Source organism: Macrobrachium rosenbergii, chromosome 24 (genome assembly GCF_040412425.1).
Source record: "Macrobrachium rosenbergii isolate ZJJX-2024 chromosome 24, ASM4041242v1, whole genome shotgun sequence".
NCBI classification, from domain to species: domain Eukaryota; kingdom Metazoa; phylum Arthropoda; class Malacostraca; order Decapoda; family Palaemonidae; genus Macrobrachium; species Macrobrachium rosenbergii.
Genome location: NC_089764.1, coordinates 32,656,035 through 32,678,788, shown reverse-complemented (window position 1 = coordinate 32,678,788; position 22,754 = coordinate 32,656,035). Strand labels below are relative to the sequence as shown.

General features: G+C 35.3%; 1 long non-coding RNA gene across 2 annotated transcripts; it reads right to left on the bottom strand.

Moving 5' to 3' along the window:
• Window positions 1–9: 9 nt before the first annotated feature.
• On the bottom strand, window positions 10–21,745 carry LOC136851997 (uncharacterized). Of its 2 annotated transcripts, none has more exons than XR_010857044.1 (4): window positions 21,560–21,745; window positions 12,036–12,162; window positions 9,495–9,584; window positions 10–7,526 (listed from the first exon to the last, which is right to left on the bottom strand). It is a non-coding gene; the product is annotated as an uncharacterized lncRNA (long non-coding RNA). The 2 variants fall into 2 exon arrangements; XR_010857043.1 differs by lacking the exon at window positions 21,560–21,745 and adding an exon at window positions 14,692–15,051.
• Window positions 21,746–22,754: the final 1,009 nt, after the last annotated feature.

The following is a 22,754-nucleotide window of genomic DNA, read 5'->3' as shown; positions in this document are numbered from 1 at the left end:
GTATACAAAGAGAGAGAGAGAGAGAGAGAGAGAGAGAGAGAGAGAGAGAGAGAGAGAGAGAGAGAGAGAGAGAGAGAGAGAGAGAGAGAGAGAGAGCACATCATTTATAACGTTACCAATAAATAAAACACAAGACATTTTATAAAAAAAAAAAAAAGGGATATCAAAGCAGCACTTTCACAATTTTTACAACCCATAAATATTTCAGTCACATAACCTCAAGTATAACAAAAAATATAAAAATCTGAATCATTTTACACATTCTTATTACAGGTATTATAGTATGTAAAGTAAACTTTATATCTTATCAAGAGGACATCCGACATCACAGTCTCTTGAGTGTGGTTTTAACAGAATTTCTGAGATGAAAGAGAAAAAGAGAAATGGAGGGAAATTAGCATAATTATTGCTATAACTAAAATGCAGTTTATAGGGACTGTTGAGTAACAATTTCCCTCTTATGGGCCACCTGAAGGATCTGTTTTCAGGCAACAGGTGAAAAACAAATGAGAAAGGGATGCATGAATCACTCAGCATAAAGAGAGAGAGAGGTCCTGTGTAAGGCTATAAAAAATCCATGAGATCTCACTTACAAAGCATTTTACCAAAGCCCAAACAAATGTAAATATGTCATTCTTTTAAAAACTAAATTAATTTTCCTACACTAACACAGTGGGTTAAGTTAACCTGGCCTATATCATGTGCAGTGCAAGTCCCAGACACCATAATCCACTGTAGACAAAAAAAGGACAGCTTGGTCCCATGGGCTGGCAAAAGTGAACAAAGGAATTTTGGGGGTACCCAGACCACTGAGTTAGCATTCTCAACTCCCATTAAGATTAGTCCACAGGATTTGTTCTTGATGAAATATGTTACAGCCTCTTTAATATATTACTACTCCTTAAAATCTTATGTGGAAGACAGCTGAGCTGCTGCGATTTCAACCAATGTAGTTCCCTGGATAGTGAGGCAAAAAGAAACACTAGACTCCACGGGGAAAAGGGGTCAGGAGCTGGACTGCAATTCTTACAAAACAAGTGGGTAACTTCTAATTATCATTATTCAGAATACAAAACCTATTCATATGGAACAAGTCCACAGGGGAGCCACTGACTTGAAATTCAAGCTTCCAAAGAGTATTAAGGTGTTCATTAGGAAGAAGTAAGAGGAGGCAAAGGGAAATACATAAAGAAGCGATCCCAAGTATTAAAAAAAAAAAAAATAAATATATAAAAATGTATTAAAATGCAAGGAGAATAGGTGTGACAGATAAACACAGAAATGCCTTGCAGACAGGCAAGCTGCATGGGACATGAAAAATATTGCTGACATAGAAACTTGTTCTGCTGTAGATACTGTGCCTCAGAAACCAAAATTAAATGAAACATCTCTACTGGTAGTGCTACTCAGAGAACAGCCAGTGAAATACAATACACAAGTTGTGACTGAGTCATGAAGACTCTTTTTACTTTCTAACTGGTCAGAATGAGCAGCAATAACAGATGTAACACTTGAAATGTAATTCTGAAATGCAGGACTTGTAACCAAATTGCAGAAAAGAGACTAAACCTAAAATGCATCCTTCTGAAAAAATATGTATAAACAAATATGCATTTTAAAAGGGTTGAAGGGCAGTAGTGACTTGAAGAGAGTCTGAGAAGGCAAAATCAGTAGTCAGCCATGAGGGTAATTTAGCAGCTATAGCATCTGGGTTCATTAACATGTGTTCCAGTCAAAACTGCAGAGCAATCACCAATGAACTGAGAAGAGGTAAACACTGGTGCACAAATATCAATCCTGCAGCACCTTGCCTACATAAGTCAGCTACTGGGGCCAGTAATTTCCTTCCTTTCTGCAGTGGGTCATAGTGTCTAAAAGGTCATACAAATAAGGCCAGGTTAATGTAATGCATCTATGAATAAACAAAAGAAAATAATGTACTAAGCAAAGAACATTTTTGAATAAAGAGACACTGATATATCTACTACTGCTCAACGAAAAACTCTTAAAACCTCACACAAAATATTTGTACATACCTTGACCCATACTTGACAGTTAACAAATGTTTTATATAAACCATAATTACTGATAAATTAAACTCATGATTATGTCATATACACATACAGCTGACATATACCATCAAAGCTGAAAATGCCCAGTATGTACACGACTTACGAAAAACATCACAAAAATTATATTACAGAAAAAATAAGATCTACTCAAGAGCCAAAGTATAAAGTAATCCACAGCACATCTTCATCACCTCACTGTTTTCAAGTGCAATCAAGCAACGACAAAAACTACACCATTATGAAACTGTTCCTTTAACCAAAAACAAAAAGATAATAGAGAAGTGCCAAAAAAAAGTAAAATCATTAAAAATTAATACAAAAACGAGAAAATGCTCGATATTACAATTACTAACAGAAAAATATTGACAAAATCCCAGGGCTTGCCCTGGGTTAAGTTCTTGAATTATTACAACCTGTTATTACTATTAGGTAGATTAGCAAATCCCCAGGACAAAACGCTTAACTCTTTTGGGGCAAAAGGTTCGTTTACTACCTTAAAACAATTCCATTGTATTTTAATCATTTACATTTTTATCTACTCATTTTTTTAACTTGGTAATTTATCTTTTCTTTTCTAATAATTGATCTCCTCTTTCCGTATTCCCTATCACTTCCTGTTACTTCTTTCAAATGACCGCCATATTCTCTGGAAGCTTGATTTTCAAGTCAATGGTCCCTGTGATAGGCTTGGTCCATATGTGACTGGTAATGTGTCTTCTGAACAATAATAATAATTAATGGCAAAATTCAAATTTTATGTAAGAAACTGCAATTCTTTAAAAAAATATATAATTGCAAACTTACAAATGATGAAGATTATGACAAATTTTCTGCTTCCAAAACTAGACATTTGCTGTTGGTTGGAGTGATTCCAGTTCAAAGACAGATTAGAATTACTCCAACACAGAACTTTTCTTGCTTTGAAAAATGTCTTAATCCTGCAGTATGTCTGAGCTGTTTTCATTTATTTTTGGTTCATAACGCCATAAAAATCTGCCATTTATTGTAGGAGACGGGTTTGAGAGATGTTAAATGTTCATTGATCAGAATGTTTTTTTTTTTTTTATCTGGGCATAACACTTTTGGCTTCAGATACTCTTCCTGTATTTATGCCCATCTGGGCTGGAATCCAACCTATTTCAGTGTTTACACTGCAGTATATACTACAACAGAGAAACAACAAAGCAGATAAACAAAGCAGATAAACAACAAATAAGACAAATAACAAATGAACTGTGAGGTGAGACTCATGTCAGCTCCTCAACACAAAAATATTTGCCTCTAGTTTGAATTCCTGAAGTTCCAACTATCTGGCTGCAGGATTAGGAAAGTCATTCCATAATTTGGTGACAACAGGAATAAAACTACTAGAACACAGGGTCATCCTGAACCTTCCAGAAAAGGCAAGACTCAGAAATAACAGTTTGGATCTCGACGCAAACGATGATCATTATCAGGAAAATCTGATGCAGTCAGCAAGCACAGTGACCCAATTGAATGACAGTGCCAGAGATGAATACCAAGACCAGAGATAAGAAATTAAATAGAAATTAAGATTTTTCCAACAATTTCATGATGTAAGTTAGCTGCCGAAATCAACATTGAATACATTCAAGAACAAAAACATTTCCCCAGGACAGACAGGACTCCTTCCCTATGCGCACAGACTGGAGAGTAACCTTTCAGTTTAAACTTTTGTGCGAATGCCCAAAATGCATATGACACCAAACATCAAGTTTTGGAAACAAATCAGTTGAACGAATTTTGGCAGAATCTTCATCTTTTTCAATGAACCCTAATACAAAGGTTTTTTTTTTTTTTTACAGAGGTGCAATTTAATAAATAAAATGAAACCTTTTCATTAATAGTGACAAATCCTTTGTTGCAGCCTTGTCAGAGCTAAATAAATTGGCTCAGTAGTCTGGTGATTCTACCTAATATAATAATAATAATAATAATAAAAATAATAATAATAATAATAATAATAATAATAATAATAATAATAATAATAATGACATGACTCCTGAACCACTGAAAGACATTTTGGGTGAATTTACAATCAAGAATGATAACTAGAATTCTCCTCCAATGTGAGGTGATAACATTTTTAACAAATTCGAAAGCATTTTTGTCACTTTTGCTTTATCCTTCATCTAATTTAAATGCAAACCAAGCCTATATAAGTCACAGATGGACAGAGGATAACAGACTTTCACATTGTCACCACAACATTATAATTATGATTCCATTCAATATAACAAGAGGGGGAGTATACAGTGATCATGGCAGTAGATGTCAGTGGAGGACAGTAGCCTACTGTGCTTTGATTGACATGGGAGCCCAAATGTAGTTGGGGAATGCACACGTGATTAGGGAGGGATGTTGAGTGTGTGAACTGGAATGTTAAAAGGAGAGCAGTGGATGTGTCAGTAATGGCCTGTCCACACTAGTGGGCATATGCGCCCTACGAGCACTTCCAGCTGTTTATGTTAAATTCTCCCGCTTCTGAAGCAGTGTTACCAGACAATCGCATCGTTCTGGCGCCATACTCGGCCGTTAGTACGTATAGTGGAACGGGTTATGGGAACAGTGTTTGCCCGTCGGGCAGTGCCCGCTAGTGTGGACGGGGTTTAAGAGGTACAGCAGGAAGATGGGTTGGATGGGAGGAAATGAGGCTGAAGGTAAAGTTGGGAGAGTTTGAGGTGGAAGCATGTTTTGTGGTACTAGGAGATGAGCAAATGCCATGTTGTTTTCTGTTTGCGATGGATTTCTTGAGGAAGAATGGACTGGTAGCGGATGTTCGGAAAGGATTTCTGTTGAAAGATGAGGTTGAGATTGTGACAGGAAAAATTCAAAATGAGTCGGTAAGCATGGCCAGGTTTGTGGGAATGATTGATAGGAGTCTGGGAGGGGAGGAGGATATAGTGGAGTTGAGTAAGAGTGAGAATAAATTGCTAACAGCAGCGGAAGTTGAGGAGATGCAGCGGAAATGTCTGATAGTGAGTGAATGAAATAGGTGTATTGGTGAGGGGGTACCTGAGAGAAGGTGGCCTTTGTTGTTGAGTGAGTGGATACAGTTTACCGAGAGATTTGTGTCGTGGGAAGGAATGGTGTAAAGTTAAGTATACCTTAGTTTAACCAGACCACTGAGCTGATTAACAGCTCTCCTTGGGCTGGCCCGAAGGATTAGACTTATTTTACGTGGCTAAGAACCAGTTGGTTACCTAGCAATGGGACCTACAGCTTATTGTGGAATCCAAACCACATTATAGCGAGAAATGAATTTCTATCACCAGAAATAAATTCCTCTAATTCTTCATTAGTCGGCCGGAGACTCGAACTCAGGCCTAGCGAGTGCTAGGCGACAACTCTACCGACTCGCCCAACAAGAACTAGGAATGGTGTATTTTGGAAGAGAGAGGATAGGAGAGTTGATGCATGTTCCAGTGTTCAATGAGTGGAGCGGCAGGGATGTGCATGTTAGCCCAAGAGAAATATGGACGTATGGGGAAGTTTAAGTTAGTCGATTGTATGAAAGAGCAAATGTTTTCCCCATATTTGTGAAGTGTGTCAGAAGGGAAAATATCAGAGAGTGTATGCTACTCCGCCTGTTTTGAAGCCGAGTATGAAAGAACCGTTTGAGTTGGTGGCGACTGATTGTGTGGCTTTGCCAGTAACTGCAAGAGGAAATATAGCAGTTGGTATGGTGGAACATAAAAGTTTGTAATTTGTGCAGCTGTGAAGAACAGAACTAGTGAGAATGTTGCACGAGTAGTCAGTATGGTCTTGTTGCCTGCAGGTGTGAGGAAGCCGGTAAGAATGTCAAGTGATAATGGACCAGAGCTTTTGGTAGACCGTTTGAGGGAATGTTGAGAGTGGGGCATCGAGCACGTAGTAAAATCTCCATGCATGCCGAGTGCAAATAGGTTGGCTGAACAAACTATAAGGACTTTGAGTGAGATGTTACGAATGCTGACTGATAGAGAGAATGGTGGGATTTTTCGTTTAGGAAGAGTGGTAGCGATGAATAATGGGTCAGTACATAAAAGTACTGTACACCTCCAAGTGAATACGTGATGAATTATGAGGGGTATGTGAGAGTGAGGTATGTGTGGAGGCAGGCAAATGAAAAGTTTGAGCTTCAAAGCAGGTGATAAGGTGTTGAAGGAGGTGGTTGAGAAGGGGAGACTGACAGTAAGGAAGATGCGCGAGAAGTATGAAGGTCTGTATGTATGTAGTGAAGACGGTGTGGTCAAATAGGCCGAGTTATTTGTTGGAAGAAGGGAATGAAGAAAGAAATGTAAAGGTGATACGAGCACACTATAATCAGTTGAGAGGATGGAGAGAACTACCAAAACACATAATGGAGCATTCCATTAGGAAGTTATTAAGGGAGGAAGAGGAGAAGGAGAGTGAAGAAACAGAAGTTATAAATTGGGGAGATCATCAGCCAGTGTTGGTGGAATGTAAGAGAAGGTCTAAAAGGAGGAGAAGAAAGAGCAAGGGTATGTTTACTATGTTGTCTGGAGAGAGCACGCATGATGGGTCGTTCGATTTCCAGGGGTCTGATAAGTCGGAAAGCGTAAGGAGTGAAAATACCCTTGCAGTGTTGTTTGGTGGTGGTGTGAATGAGGGGGTAATTGACTGTGAGGGATCTGAGTGGGATGTGGAAGGAGTGAACTTGGAGAGTATACACAAGGAATGTGGACGAGGATACGCAAGATCCGGTTGGATTGGAAAGAACACCGAGCCGTGAGAAAGACGGTAAGTACAGTGCGTGCGAGTTTCCTTTAAGTGAAAGTGTTGAAGTGGGAGTAAGTGAGAATGATAAGAGTTAGCAGTTTGAAGAGTTTGAAGAGTTTGAAGATTTGACATTTGTTTCTAATACTTGATATACACTGTTGGATTGAAAGTTGGAGAACCACTAGAGATACGTTTGGTTTTGAGAGTTGAATGAAGGACACGACTTACTCGGCAAATTGGAACTTTTTAAAAGGGTGAAAATTTACTATAGATGCTTTCCACTTTGATAAGATATGATATTTTAAACTTGGGTCCTAAGCCAAATTGAATAGACAAGTTGCCAAATAACCATGGAATGAATTTCGTATTTCTGTTATTTCTAGTAAAGAAGCACATCTGTTGAGTCTAATGAAAATGAAAGTAAAAGGGCCCACTGGTATATCTCAATGCTTTGGAACCCTGATTTAAACCCTTCTTCGGGTAATGTCAAAATTTTTTCTAGTTAATGCATAATTCTACATAAAAACTTTTGTGCTATACACATTCGTATGTTCAACTCCACAGCAAACAATATTAAAAGTCCCTGTAGTTGTTCCTAGTCCGGAGAGTTTTCAGAGGAAACTGTATCCACTTGATTAAAGTTGGAAAACTTCAGTCTTGAAAATAAAAACATCTTGAGACATTTTCAGCTGGTTCTTCATGGATGGAGATCTGCAAAATTTAGTGCATTCAAATCTCAAAGTTGAAGTTTAATTAGGCATAGATTTCACTTTGATACCATTCTTCACACTAGGCAACCATTCACATGGAAACAGATTCACTTTATTATGCAAACTTGCAGAGAAAGAATGTCCATATTTGAACATAACTAAGAGAGCAACTTTGATTAAATTTAGAACCCAAATCAATAAAAAGACGAATTTACACAAAAATAACAATTAACTTGAATAACAATTAACTATTAATTTAATTTTTTTGTTTCAATAAGTGGTCTATACTTTCTGAATTTCCTTTTATCTTCTTTTTCTTCTTTCTAATGAACACATAATATTCTTTGGAAGCCTGAATTTCAAGTCAATGGCACCTGTGGGCTTATTCCATGTGAATGTGATTCACCTTCTGAAAAATAATATGAAGGAAATAGACCCTCTCTTAAACAGGTCTTATTGAAAAGGATGGCTGTATTGTGCAAATTTATCTTACACAGGATCTTTTCTAGTTTCCTTATAATTCACTTTTCAGCGACGTTGGTCAGCAACTGGCCAATATTCATATTGGAAAAAGGATAGTGTGTGGAATATGGGAAGTCTTTTACTGAAATAAACAGAAATCCGTGGATTCCTTCGTGTGGTAGTTACCACAACCTGAAGTAGAACCTGAATCCATGGGTTTCTGATTGAATATTTCAATAAAAGACTTCCCGCATTCCCTATGAATATGGGCCAGTTCCTGACAAACATCGCTGAGCCTGTATGAGATAAATTCGCACAATACAGCCATCCTTTTCAATAATAATAATAACAATAATAATAATAATGAAAGGCATGGCAATGGTACACTCAACTCTTAACAAAACACCATCTCAAACCGACAAGTATGAAAACCACTCGGCAATTTTACAGAAATATGAACAGAAGAAAGTGCTGGTCAGCGCATCATATCAGCACCTCAAAAGAAACAGGACTCTGATACTTTGTGGAGCAAGTAAATACAAGGCTGATGGCACAGCAGAAATTCAATTAAACTGTCCCAAAACAATTCTCTCATTCTAAAAACGAAGCAAATATACTGCACACTATCTCAAAAAAGTTTCAAGAATTGAGTTTGTCCCTCAAAAAACATCAACACAAATTTATGGAAAGTGGCAGAAATCTCTTACTGCCATATTTGTATGCAATGATCCAATCATTTTTTTAATGTGTTTTATAGGGGGTTGATGTTTAACTGAAAATTCAGTTTAAAAATGTACTAAAGACATTTTCATGTAATTACTGAAATACATTCAAAACCTTAAAGATTACTTGCATGATTGTACCCCCTCTCCCTGGGTTATCTAAAAATACCTAACTCCAGTTACTTAGTGACCACAAAGCCTGTACTTCGAAAGATTAGAGCCTATCAGCCTTTGAACCATGGCTTCCCTGCCTTGTCATCAAATAATCTGGCTTAGAATAGCATATTCAAACAAAATGTCTCGTACTTCTTACTTATTTGATTCCATAACCACGGTTTTATTTACTGTTTCGTTAACAATTATATCTAAAATATTTTGTGTAAAGCAGTTGTTTGAAACACTATCCATGACATTTAAAATAGTGGGTTTTTATGATGTTAACTGAAATGGTCATATCTGATTTGCTTAAAGAAACTGCATACTGCACATTCTGTTTTGGAGATGGCTAAACTAATCTGGATCAAATTGGAGCATTTTCACAGGCTAAATATATTGCTTTTAGTCTAACTGAGGGTGGACATTTAGACCACAAAACACTGCAAAAAAAGACATTTTGCTTGAATTACTGCCCTAAAGTTACAATGATATCTGCCAAGCTGCCTTTTATAAATGATTCAGCTTACTTTTGATTCTTCTAGAAATTATACAAGTGGGGGAATCCATGTGATGTTATAACTAACTAGAGAACATTGCAAACACAACTGTGTTTAATCAAGAAAGCTTACCTCAACCATAAGTTGCTAATAGAAGGCCTGTTTCTAGGTGTCCACCCATCTTGCCACAGTCGAGTACACCAATGACAAGTAAGAGGTCATCTGCAAATAGTAAACAGAATATCATAAACTGCCATAACTTGTATAATACAATGCCCTGATGTAAAATGTCTCTAAATAATTACTCATGATCAATTTGTTTTTATAGCCATTCAGCCCAAGTATTTTGAACGACCAACTGTCACTTGACATGCCACAAAAGGGCAACTTGACAACAGGGATTTAAGTGAGTGACAGCAGTCTTATCAACATACAAGACCCAGTCTGAGCATGAACTGATACAAATGACAAATCCGGATACATTCTGTTACCTCTAGCAAAAAAAAAAAATTGTCAAGAGCAGTGGTATGGTGATTTCATACCTTTTTCAAGGACGGGCCTCAGAAAAAATGCTGATAACAAAACACAAATGGAAGGTAAGTTACCATTCCAAAGTTCAAGGAACAGACAGTTGACAAGCTATGTAACCATAGGCTAGAGAGAGAGTACAACCTTCTGTGATTTCAGACGTACTCTTGCGATTTTAAATCACTTCCCCATGAAACAGACGTACTCTTGCAATACTTTAAATCACTTCCCCGTGTTTGAAGAATCTCATGACACTTGGAGACATTAGGGAATTCCAAAACTCCTATGCGGCAAATAAAACACCGACCACTTACTGCATAAATATTAAAATTTTCCTTTATGACACACGGAAAATTGATTTTACACAATCCAATGCTGTTTATGGTATCTTTGAAGCTGAAAACTTGCAAAAATGGAATATAACCAAAATAAAAACTGAAAAATGTCATTTTTATAATAAAATAAAGTTTTATATATATTTACCAAGTAACTGAAATGCTTTAGTTTCCCTTGCACGGCAGCTTAAAAAATAAAAATGATTCATGGGTAATGCTTCAAAGTTTAGTGCAGGTGACTGGTTCGGCCCACTAATGGGAATCTCAGAACTACTAGCCAACGAGCTCATTCTGTTTCTGTTTGCTGTTATTTTTATATAAGCAAATGACAAAAAAAGGTTACTTCAAGTTTAACACTGCAAAAAATAGCAGAAAAACATTAATACACACAGGACTGCTCCAAGCTAGGACAATTTTAGACAAAATTTTTGGATGGCAACAGGTCTTCAAATTACTCTTAAATTTTAACTCAAAACAGACCCCACCAGACGCAACTGGAGGAAAACCTCAATGTTGCAATATGAAACAATTGTCCACAGTTATGTATATGACATATATTTACAGATAAATCAATACAGATAGCCTTCCGAACCGATCAAGTTCCCTAAAGCTATCTATATATTGATTTATCTTTGAATATGTGTACTATACAAACTGGGGAACAATTGTTAGGAGATGATGGAGAGTAAGGGGATTCCTGGTTGGTAGAGCAACAAACTTCAAGAAGTCTGTGTTGTGGGTTTAAATCCGCAGTAAAAAAACTTTGCTATCCGTGTAGACACCCGGGATTATGTACCAACGGATAGGTTTGCTGAAAGCAAATGATGTAAACACTGGCCAGGAAACAAACCGCTCAGTGCTGCTGGGAGAAAGGGGCTGGGGATTTGGCACGATTCATATACACCTACAATGTCAGGCAGAGGCAATTGAGGCTTCAAGCCTAAATCAAAGTCCTTCAAAAGAAGGCATCGTGCTTGCCCCATATGAAAAATGGGAAAAAAGCACGTTAAACGAAGGTGGAAAGTAGGACGGAGGAGAGAAAGATTTCCAGCTAGGGGTTGAAGGGATGCTGCAAAGAAACCTAAGCAATACCTACAGTGCACCATGTGAGGTGCACCGACAGCAGTACCACCCTACAGGGGCTGACTACAGTGCAAAGCACATCAAAATGACACCCTCAAAGTCCTATCTTAAATTAATGCACCTGTTTACAGAAGTAACACCAAAAAGTTGGTTGCATTTTGCCCTCAGCTAAGAAAAGCAAAAGCAGCAAGCACAAGAATGCATGGCCGTCATCATTTAACCCCTTGTGGACGGGTAACGTACACTTTTATTTAGAACAGTTCTAAAGGATTGGAAGAACTCTCCACATTGTATGTTTGCATTTTACTATATAAAAGTACTGAGGACATTTGTTTCCTTGATGAAGGAGATATATAATCTATATTATTTATTAAGAATGAGTCTATGCATTTAGACTTAAGGATCTTTTGTGGTTATTATAAAATAAGCATTGTAAGATATTGTAAAAAAAAAAAAAAAAAATAAAATAAGATTGCTTAGTGGCAAGATTGTTAGGGTAAGGCACTGTATTAAGATTAAGAAGGATTTGAAGGCCATCAAAATCTGAATAACAGGAAAAAGATAGGATTGTTATTGTTCTATGTACATGTATGCTTAGATTCCAGTTAGCTGACTGGTTAGGCAGGGTTGTGCTGTCACATGGAACTGGACTGTCGATGTGCATAATTTTCAAGTAAATTATTAATATAAGGCTTCAGCTGATTGCCGTAGCAATCTAGTTACTTACTATAGCCTCGTTGGCAGTAACACGCTCCTTTGAAAGGTTCCACAGGTCCGACAAATCCACAACATGGAGTTATTGATGAGAAGTACTGCATCAATTCTGAATGCGACCACAGGACCCTTTCTCATTTCTGAAAGCAAAAATAGTATAAAAATGAAGTTCACCAAACACATTTCACCAAACCAGAAAAGATAATGACACCTAATTCATATACAGGCCCATAAAACTCTATATATGCCTGAATGTCAGTTAGGACAGAATGCCAAGTGGGTGTGAACAGATATTAAACAAAGACAAATTGAGATTTCAGGAAAAACCTTCCCAGCAAAGAGAGACTGTGTTGGATTTATAAGGGTCTACTGCTATACCAAAAAGGGGTGGGGTGTCTCTTTCACAACGTTCAACCTAATTCACAAGCATAGGCTACTTACAGTAGGGGAGTCTATTTCACATTTCACCTAATTCATAAACATACTAATTTCACAAATGTAATCACAAATAAAATGATACTTACACCTGAATGCTACAAAAGTTTCAACCCTTACCAGCAAAGTTCAAATCATTTGTAAATTGTTTTTGATCACAGAGACATACTATGGATCAAACTTTAAAACTAGATAAAAACATTATATAATTTTTTTTAAATACACTTGGAAACTTTCACTTAATGAAAACTTTTTGAACGAGAGAGAAAATAACACACCTGTTCAACATTCCCACTTGCTATGTTAAACAAAGGGAGATGGAGTGAGAAATGTGTCTATCCAGTGTACATTATATGGCAACATAGAGATCTAAGTACAGTACATATGACAAACATTGCTGAATATGCATAATCAACATTAAATTATATAAATTTTAGAAAAGGGTGCTTGAATATACCTCCAAACAGCAGCAGCTGGATGAGAGACTATGAACATGATATGAGGGCTATGTGGCATAAAAATATCCAAGACTGCTGTGGACAACATAGTACAGAGGGGTTATGTGGCATTAAGAGTCCAAGACTGCTGTGGACAACATGGTACAGAGGTTATGTGGCATCAAGGACCCAAGACTGAACTACCCAGCACAGGGGCTATGTGGCATCAAGAACCTAAGACTGTTGTGGGCAACATGGTACAGAGGGACTATGTGGTATCAAAAACCCATGACTGTTGTGGAAAACACAGTGCAGAGGCTATGTGGCATCAAGGGACCTGACAACCCAAATCTTACGATACACCTACAGGGATTCTCAGGGGCAAGAATGATCTGCACTACTGCTGGTTAAGTTACAGAATCCTTGATGCTTGGATGCTGGCCAGTTATCACAAGGGAGTTCCAAGTCAATGTGATTGTGCGAGTGAAGGTATTTCAAAATGCCATTTGGGGATGTTGAGGCATCATCAGCCCTTGGTAGCAATGTGATTCACCAATGTATCACAGCCTAACCTTCCCACTAATCGGGCAACGTGTCACAGCCTAACCTTTCCCTAATACTAACAAGCCATTGAAGCAGGCCATGTGTCCACCTTAACCTTCCCATTAATTCATACTAACAGGCAATGTGCTACACCCTAAAATTCCCAGTAATTCCCACTAACGGGCAACGTACCACTAATGGGCAACATATTACGGCCTAACCTTCCCACTAGTGGGCAACATATTACAGCCCATCCTTTCTGCTAATTCCCACTAATGGGGCAACATACCATTAATAGGCAACATGTTAAGGCCTAACCTTCCCACTAGCAGGCAACATATTACAGCCCATCCTTTCCACTAATTCCTACTAATGGGGCAACATACCACTAATAGGCAACATGTTAAGGCCGAACCTTCCCACTAGCGGGCAACATATCATGGCCTATCCTTTCCACTAATGGGCAACGTGCACAAAGACTGGTGTCGCAGCATCTAGGTTATTGACACCATTATAAAATTAAACAGGAAACTAAAACAACTCAACCTACAAAAAAAAAAAAAAAGGCTGTGGATAAACATATCAATTAGATGGAGACATCTGAAACATGGCACTGAAAGTCTGCAGTAGTTAACCTAGCCTAAAGTATCTCTGGAATAGCCTAACCACCTAGGGCCTAACCTTTCCAGTAATGGGTATGGTGTCGCCTCAACTGAATTATGAGGGTAGAACAGAAAAGAAAAACAAGCAGATAAATGAAGGAATAAAGAAAATACACGCGTCTCCGTCACCTCTGCTGTATCATATTTGTTACCAGCACCATTAATCCTGGGACTGTTTGCATGATGACTCAATGCAAAGGACATTGACTGGAGTCAAAAGGCTCTGGAGGGCATGACTCAAGCAATATCAAGGACTAACCATGACTCACCACACTTTACTCAAGAAAACCGAGTCACAAGGCTCTGGAGGGCATGACTCATCTAGCAACACAAAGGACTCACCACTCTTTACCTACTCATGAAAAACTCGAGTCAAGACTCTGGGGTTCAAGACGCAACACCCGGGACTCACCATGACTCACGACACTTTAACACACGAAGGGCGTGACTCATCCAGCAACACTACTCAATAAAAGCTTTGGCTCAAATATGTCATGTTGACGTCGGATGATCGGCCATTGTCTCCTTAACCACGAACCCAAAAACTTAATATCATTAACACAATAACGCCAACTGGACGGTAATTACACACCTGCCGTAATTATTAACGCCATTAGTTCAAGCCGGTTTAATTATATTCAAATTTACATCCTTCATTCACTTCAAAATTTCATTTCACGACAAATTTCAGCGTAAATACGTCCAAGGCAGAACCGCCATGTCTTCCTCCCGTCTCTTCGTACTCAGCGGTTTTACGCCTCATATCACCTAAACACGTCGTTTTTATCACATTTACATCTTGTTTATTTAATCCCGCCATATTTATAAGTACTCGGTTGTTGATAAAGGTTGTTTTTTCTGCGAAATAACGCAAATATCAGTGAAAAATCGTTGCCGAGCCGTTTAGACACTTTCAAAACAACGCGTGACGTCACGTGGGGAAGATGGTTGCTAGGCAACGGGAGAAAGAAGAAGACGCAGGGGAGAACACTTTTTGAAAGTAAATAAAAGAAAAAAAGGAAATCAAGAGATAATTAAGACATTCACACTTGATGAAATATAATATTTATAACGAATATTTAATAATAATCATAATTATTAGGTATATTTAACCGTATGCGGGAGCGAACACGCTAATTCAGCCAAACATTAGAAAGATTGCCCCCCTATGTTATCGTACCACTCACTAGTACTTGTACAAAGATAGAGAAAATTAAAAGAAAATACGAAGACAATTAAGATATTCCGATCTATTTTGTTGTAAAATAATAAAAATATAACTAATAATAAATTTATAATTTTAAAGTATTTTATCATAAAAGCACGCGAACTCGCCATAACTTCTCGAAAACATTAGAAAGCTACCATCCATTTTGCTGCAGGACCACGTTCTTCCTAGCTTTCGAGTTTGAAATATTGACGATAAATAACAATTATTACGAAGTTTATGGCCAATTAATGACTAATAAACTTCACAAATTAAGAAAAGAAAGAGGCATAAAGATTCTAGACTTATTTTAGCGGAAGATTAACCCTCTTCTTCTGTTTCTCTTCAGTATATTGGTTCCTCTTCTATTTACCTTCGTTTTGCATCCCATATATTTGCATATATCTATATATAACCGGTTTATTTGCACGCCTATATTTTTTTCGTACTATACAAGTAATTTGCGAAATGTAAAACATATTTGAAAATTAGTTTTTGCGGTAAAACAATCATTATTTTCTATTCGAATTTCAAATCAAAGAAAACGGTATAATGGTAAACTTAAGTAAAATGACAGCATTCTTTATGTTACGAGTCAGCGACAACGAACCTAAAAAAAACCCTCTCTACGCTCGTATCTGAATCATTTCCATATAAATTTTGAATGCATTTATTATTGTATTTAATATTTATGGTCAATAACGTATTCATCTTGTGTTTAAGAATGATACTCTTCGTAATTAACTTTAGGTTCGTCAGAATTACGAAATTTACGGGGTCCGCGACGCTATAGCCTCCTATTGGCACTTTAAGTAACTAAAATAACAAAAAAAATAAAAACAAACAAATAATAATAACTGACAACTTTATTTGTTTACGTAAACATTTCACCTTCGATTTTACGTAAATTACAAAGAATCTTAACAATTTGATGTAAGATTTATATTTTAGGATCATTTTTGTTTTCTTTGGTATCAAATAATATTCTTCATTTTGGCTAAAAACTCTAAAATAAATCTATTTTAAAATCATCATAGAGCAACTCTTGGACTTCGGGATATTTTCTGTGTGTAACTATTGTATAATTATTACTAAATCATATATAAAAAATAGTTATTTTTATTATTTAAATAAAAATTATAAAAATATGAGAAAATTATATTTACTAATATTAAAAGCTATTAATAACGGAGAATTTTTGATAAAGAAAAGATTTTTAAAAGGTATTTTCCCTTTAAAGTTTGGTAAAACAGACATTCAGGCAATCTTTGAAACTTGACAGAAAATTTAAAGTTAAACATCAAATCACATTTGAACCTTCAATAACTAAACATTTTATGAGTAATTAATCAAATAATATAAAATATTAATAAATATTAAACCTTTAAAACTGAGATTTTATGGTAAAATCTTTATATTTTTGAGAGATTTCTTCGAGTCTTTTTGTAAAATATTTCCAAGACGTCATTGAATGGGAAACTGGAATAAAATAGCATTGAATTCGTCACGTAGAATATTTATTCAATTTGGGGATAAATTTGTACTAAATACACATTAAATCATATTTTCAGGCCCACAAATGTGTCAGCACTACACAATTTAAAATATATACATCAAATAATGATTTTTAGAGTTATGGTAGTATCTGGTAATTATATAGAATATTATCCATGATTTAAAAGTTTTATTTGTGAAATATCTCTCTGTTTAATATAGAATATGAAATATGAAATTAATGAGGACTCATTAGCTATCAAGGAGGATTAGTGGAATTTAAGAAAATCCTTGATAAATTATGCATAAAATAAATTAATGGCAGCTTTAAGAAATCACATAACTCCAACCCTTTAGATACATAATGAATTAAAGCTTAAATCCCTCAATCTAATACCCATTAAATCTAGAATATAGCAAATATCCTATATTTATATGAAAAAAATATATATTTTGCATAATCTCAAAATTTCATCTCACTGACGTATGTTTATTATAGGCTCGTTTACCAAAAAGCATCGTCTATTCCGTGTCGTCTGCTGGGAATTTTCAATAAAGGACTATTGTCTCTTTTGACCTAAAACCTAAAAATACTTTATGCTTTTATTATTAAGAAACACTCATATTTATAAAACTTTAAAATGCTAATTTTTCAACAAAATAAACTATTTTTTATCGTAAAATAAATCATTTCAAAGGCTTCCTGCTCTGAATGCTTTGGTAACTATAGTAACAAAAATTGACTTATTAATACTAACTGAAAATTTTGTTTGTTTACACAAACATTTAACCTTCGATTTTACGTAGATGACGGCAAATTTTAACAATTTAATATGAGAGATATATTGAAAAATTATTCTTATTTTCTTTGGTATCAAATATTATTCTTCATTTTGCTTAAAAACTCTAAAATAAATCTATTTTAAAATCATCATAGAGCAACTATTGAACTTCGGGCTATTTTTAGTGTGTAACTATTGTATAACCATTACCAATTAATATATAAAAACATTTATGTCAATAAATCGTAATAAATATATAGTAAATAAATAAATCATAAATTTAAAGATGTCAAAAGCTATCATTTACGGAGAATTGTGGATAAAAACAAGAAATTTAAAAGGTATTTTCCCTTCACAGTTTGGTAAAACGGACATTCAGGCAATCTTTGAAACTTGACAGATAATTTAAAGTTAAACATCATATCATATTTAAAAATTCAATAACTAAACATTTTATGAATGATAAGTCAAATAATATAAAATATTAATAAATAAGAAACCTTTAAAACTGAGATTTTACAGTAAAATCTTTATATTTTTGAGAGATTTCTTCGAGTCTTCTTGTAAAACATTTCCAAGACGTCATTGAATGGGGAACTGGCATAAAATAGCATTGAATTCGTCACATAGAAAATTTATTCAATTTGGGAATAAAATAATTCTAAATATTCATAAAATCACATCTGTAGGCCAAAAAATGAGTCAGGACCACATCATTTAAAATATTTACTTCAAATAATGAGTTTTAAAGTTATGGCAGTATTTTGTAATTATCCAGAATATTATCTACGATTTAAAGTATTATTTGTGAAATATCTCCCTGTTTAATATAAAATATGAATTATGAAATTATCTAAGTCTCATTAGCTATTAAGAGTAATTAGCGAAAATCATTGTAACTATTTATAAAATATATTTATAAAATAACTCATAACAACTTAACAATTCACGCAACTTAAAGGCTTTTGATTTATGATAATTTAATCCCAAAATCCATCAGTCTAACCCATATTAAATCTAAAATTAGCAAAAGTTTATTTATTTATATGAAAAATTATATATTTTATAGACTTTTAAAGTTTCATCTCATTGTCCTGTTTTTATTTTAAGTTCGTTTACCTTAAAAATATCTGCCTGCTATGTATCGTCTGCTGGGAATTCTCAAAAAATGACTATTGTCTATTATGCTTAAAAAACTAGAACATATTGTATATTGTTATTTTTAGAGGATTTATATATAAATAATAAATATATACATATTAATTCTATAACAAATAAAACCGCATTTTATTGTAAAATAATTCATTTTAAAGGCTTTCTGCTCTGAATGTTTTGGTAACAGAGGAGGCAGACGAATTTCTCAAAAGATCGAACTGCAATTTTGCTAAAATTGATTTATGGTGAAGTGGAAATGGAGAAAAATGAAGTGGGAGGAATGAAATGAAGTGGGAGGAGAAAATGAACAGGAAGAACTTGAAATGAGGTGGAATTGGAGAGAGAGAGAGAGAGAGAGAGAGAGAGAGAGAGAGAGAGAGAGAGAGAGAGAGAGAGAGAGAGAGAGAGAGAGAGAGAGAGAGAGGCACAAAGAATTGTTCATAATTAATCTAAGCTATTTCCGGAAGCGTATTTTTCTTATTTTAACGTATTTTTTAGCTCGAAATAATGAGAAAATACGCCTTAAGTACCTCAATGGAAATGGTAAGTTTACGCTATTTCCGCTTTATTTAACCTTATAACGAGGTTTTTTTTATAGGTTTTAATTGCTATAGAGTTGTTCCTTAATAATTTATGATTTCTGAAGATTCATATAATTAACTATTTTTATCTGAAATACTAAAAAATGCACCTTCAGAGACGTAAATTGAAAAAAAATTTTTTCCTGTTTTCACTTTTATTTAACCTTATTTCAGGCTTTTTTTCAGCTTTTAATTGACATAGAATTGTTCCTAATCAATGTACGCTGATTCTGGAAGCATATTTCCTTTAATTTAACGTATTTTTTTTTCTCGAAATAAGGGGAAAATACCCCTTCAAGTACGTAAATTGAAATAAAAATTTTACGTTATTTTCGCTTTATTTAACCTTATAACGTACTTATTTCAGCCTTTAATTGTTATAGAGTTGTTCCTTAATGATTTATGCAGATTCTGGAAGCATATTTTCTTTCATATGATGCTTTTTTTAGGTCGAAATACTGCGAAAATACGCCTTTCAAAGACGTAAATTGAAATAATAAGCTTACGCTATTTTCGCTTTGTTTAACCTTATAACGTGCTTTTATCAAATTTTAATCGTTATAGAATTGTTCCTTAATAATTTATGCAGATTCTGGAAGCATATTTTCCTTCATATAATGCTTTTTAGACCAAAATACGACGAAAATACGCCTTCAAATACATAAAGGGGTTAATGTACGTTTTCTTTTATTATACGTTTTCTATGATAGTTAAAATGGCTAACTCAACTAAATCTGACAAAGCAATTATTCAAGACGTATTTCGGTCATATTTTGAGCAAAAACGACTATAAAACCGAAGAATATTCGAATATATGAGAACTTAAGTTAATAATAAATACTTACACGCCGATTTGGGACGAATAAAGCACGTAATAATACGAAAACAAGCTTAAATAAGGTACGGAATTCGTTGGTTTTCGGACCACATTTGAATTTGAAATAAAACGAACACTTCGCTTTTTAGCGCCTTTTTAAATGCGTAAACTTTCAAATGGCATTTTCTCCTTAAATATTAACGTAATTTAGTCTCAATCTCTGTCAAAATACGTCAAATGCGATGCAAAATCATACGCTACAGCATGAAATTGCGTAAATATCGTAACAAGAGTATTTTAGGCACATTTGGATAACCTCCCTCGAAGAAGAATTTGGTTTCTTTTTTCGATAATAGGTGGCCATAGCGTTCCCGGACCCGTAAAGTGAATAAAATAGTCTTTTTTAATTGAGTAGCGAAATATGAGTTACGTGGGCGTTGAATGCGACGTTTTTAGACGTTGGTTGATATGTAACCTTTAAGAAAAAATTAGTTAGGTGTGATATAAGTTTTTTAAATGTTAGTTAGTTGTATTAGAGTGTTTGATAAGTTAGTCAGGAGTTATATAAGGGTTTGAGGATTCTAAATAATCGTAAAATTGTTCGTAGAATGTGGTTTTGATTGCTGATTTGTCAGGATGAGAAAGAGAGAGAGAGAGATTGATTGATTGATGGCTGCTAAAGCTGGCGTCACAACGAGAGAGAGAGGGGTGTTTAGGAGTTATATAAGTGTTTTGATAAGGGTTTGAAGATTCTAAATAAACTTAAAATTGTTCGTAGAATGTGGTTTTGATTGATGATTTGTGTCAGGATGAGAGAGAGAGAGAGAGATTGATGGCTACTAAAGCTGGCGTCACCACGAGAGAGGGAGAGAGATATGTGGGGGTGAGATTGTTGACACATTTCACATAGAGTTAAGGTTGTAATGTGTCGAATACGACGTTTTTAGATGTTGGTTGATGCGATGAAAGAAAAAAAGTTAGTTAAATGTTATAAGTGTTTTTACTAGTAGGGTCGAAATTATTATAAATTGTTCGTAAAATGTGTTTATAATTACTGATTTGTGTCAGGATGAGAGAGAGATTAATTATTAAAACTGACGTCACAACAAGAGATAGAAATTATTGTAAGAGAGAGAGAGAGATTGTTGCTGACAAATTTCAACAAGAGATAAGGTTTTAATGCTTCGATTAAGACGTCAATTCGATGTTGGTCGATGCAAAGTCCGTAGCGCTAGTTACGAGTGGTTCGAGTGTTTGACAAGGTTTCATCCTTTACCTCGAAGTCATCGTAGAATTGTTCGTAAAATGTTTATGATTACTGATTCGTGTCGGGATGAAAAGAGAGTGCTACAAGTAACTACAGAGTTTCACCCTGGACCTGAATTGTTGTGTTTATTTGAGCATTTGGACAAGCACAAGTCCACCTGTAACAGTGTTTAAATTTTATCACAAAATATCTCGTGAATCCTTCTCCAAAGACGTATTATTGAATATTGAGCTCCTTGTATGCAATGTCAACTTCTTTATAAGCTTGTTTTGACAGCCATATTAAGACACGGTTTGAAGATATAGTCACTTTTACGCAGCACAAAATTCGACGTCTTTCACTCTCTAGAATTACCCTGAAACAGAATTTTACTATTTAGACTTTTAGAGTTGCATGACAGAGAGAGAGAGAGAGAGAGAGAGAGAGAGAGAGAGAGAGAGAGAGAGACAAACACTTACAAAAGTAGTCCTTTGAATAACCAGCAACCTATTGGGAGAGAGAGAGAGAGAGAGAGAGAGAGAGAGTGGTTTTGCTACAGAGCAAGCAATAATTGCTCCTTTTTATAGCACAAAGGGAGAGAGAGCAGGCCTGTACCGAGGGGGGTGGGCGGGGATCGAACGAAACCCCCCCAAAAAAAAAATTTCAGGAAGTCCATATTATCTGTGACTATCCTTTTCATTGAACTGTACTTATAAAGTCATAAATAACAATCTTTTGTTTTTTGGCAAGTCTTCTTTTATAAATTTTGTTATTAAACATTAACATCATTCTTAATATAACTAAAATAACATTTTCAAGTATTTCATCTTGTATATACCTATATATGCAATGACATATGCAGAAGAAAAGGTCCAGTTTTGGGAAAAACGAACCCCCATAAAAAAACTCTGGGTACGGGCCTGGAGAGAGAGAGAGAGAGAGAGAGAGAGAGAGAGAGAGAGAGAGAGAGAGAGAGAGGCCCTGTACCGCTAGTTTCAGAACCGAATTTCTCTCATCTAAAATTATTTTCCGTCTACTTACCAAATTGAAATAGAACTGTCCTTTACATTCCAAAATATCGGTGTCCATTATGAATACTTGTTAGTGCAGATTTTCACTTCCTAAATTCGGCCAGTCTAACCAGCACCTAACTACATTCCAGTATCCATTTTATGACCGAGACAGTCAACTGAACTCTCTAGGAAGTCTTGAACAAATAAGGGTTTCAGATTGGGAATAACATTTCTACTGTTTTTGCAAAAGAATTCGTTACACTCTTATTTCAAATGACCACAAAATACCAAAACACACATAATTCTTCAGTGGAGTTTTTATCTGATATATGGTATTCTTGAACACAAAGGGAACCGAAA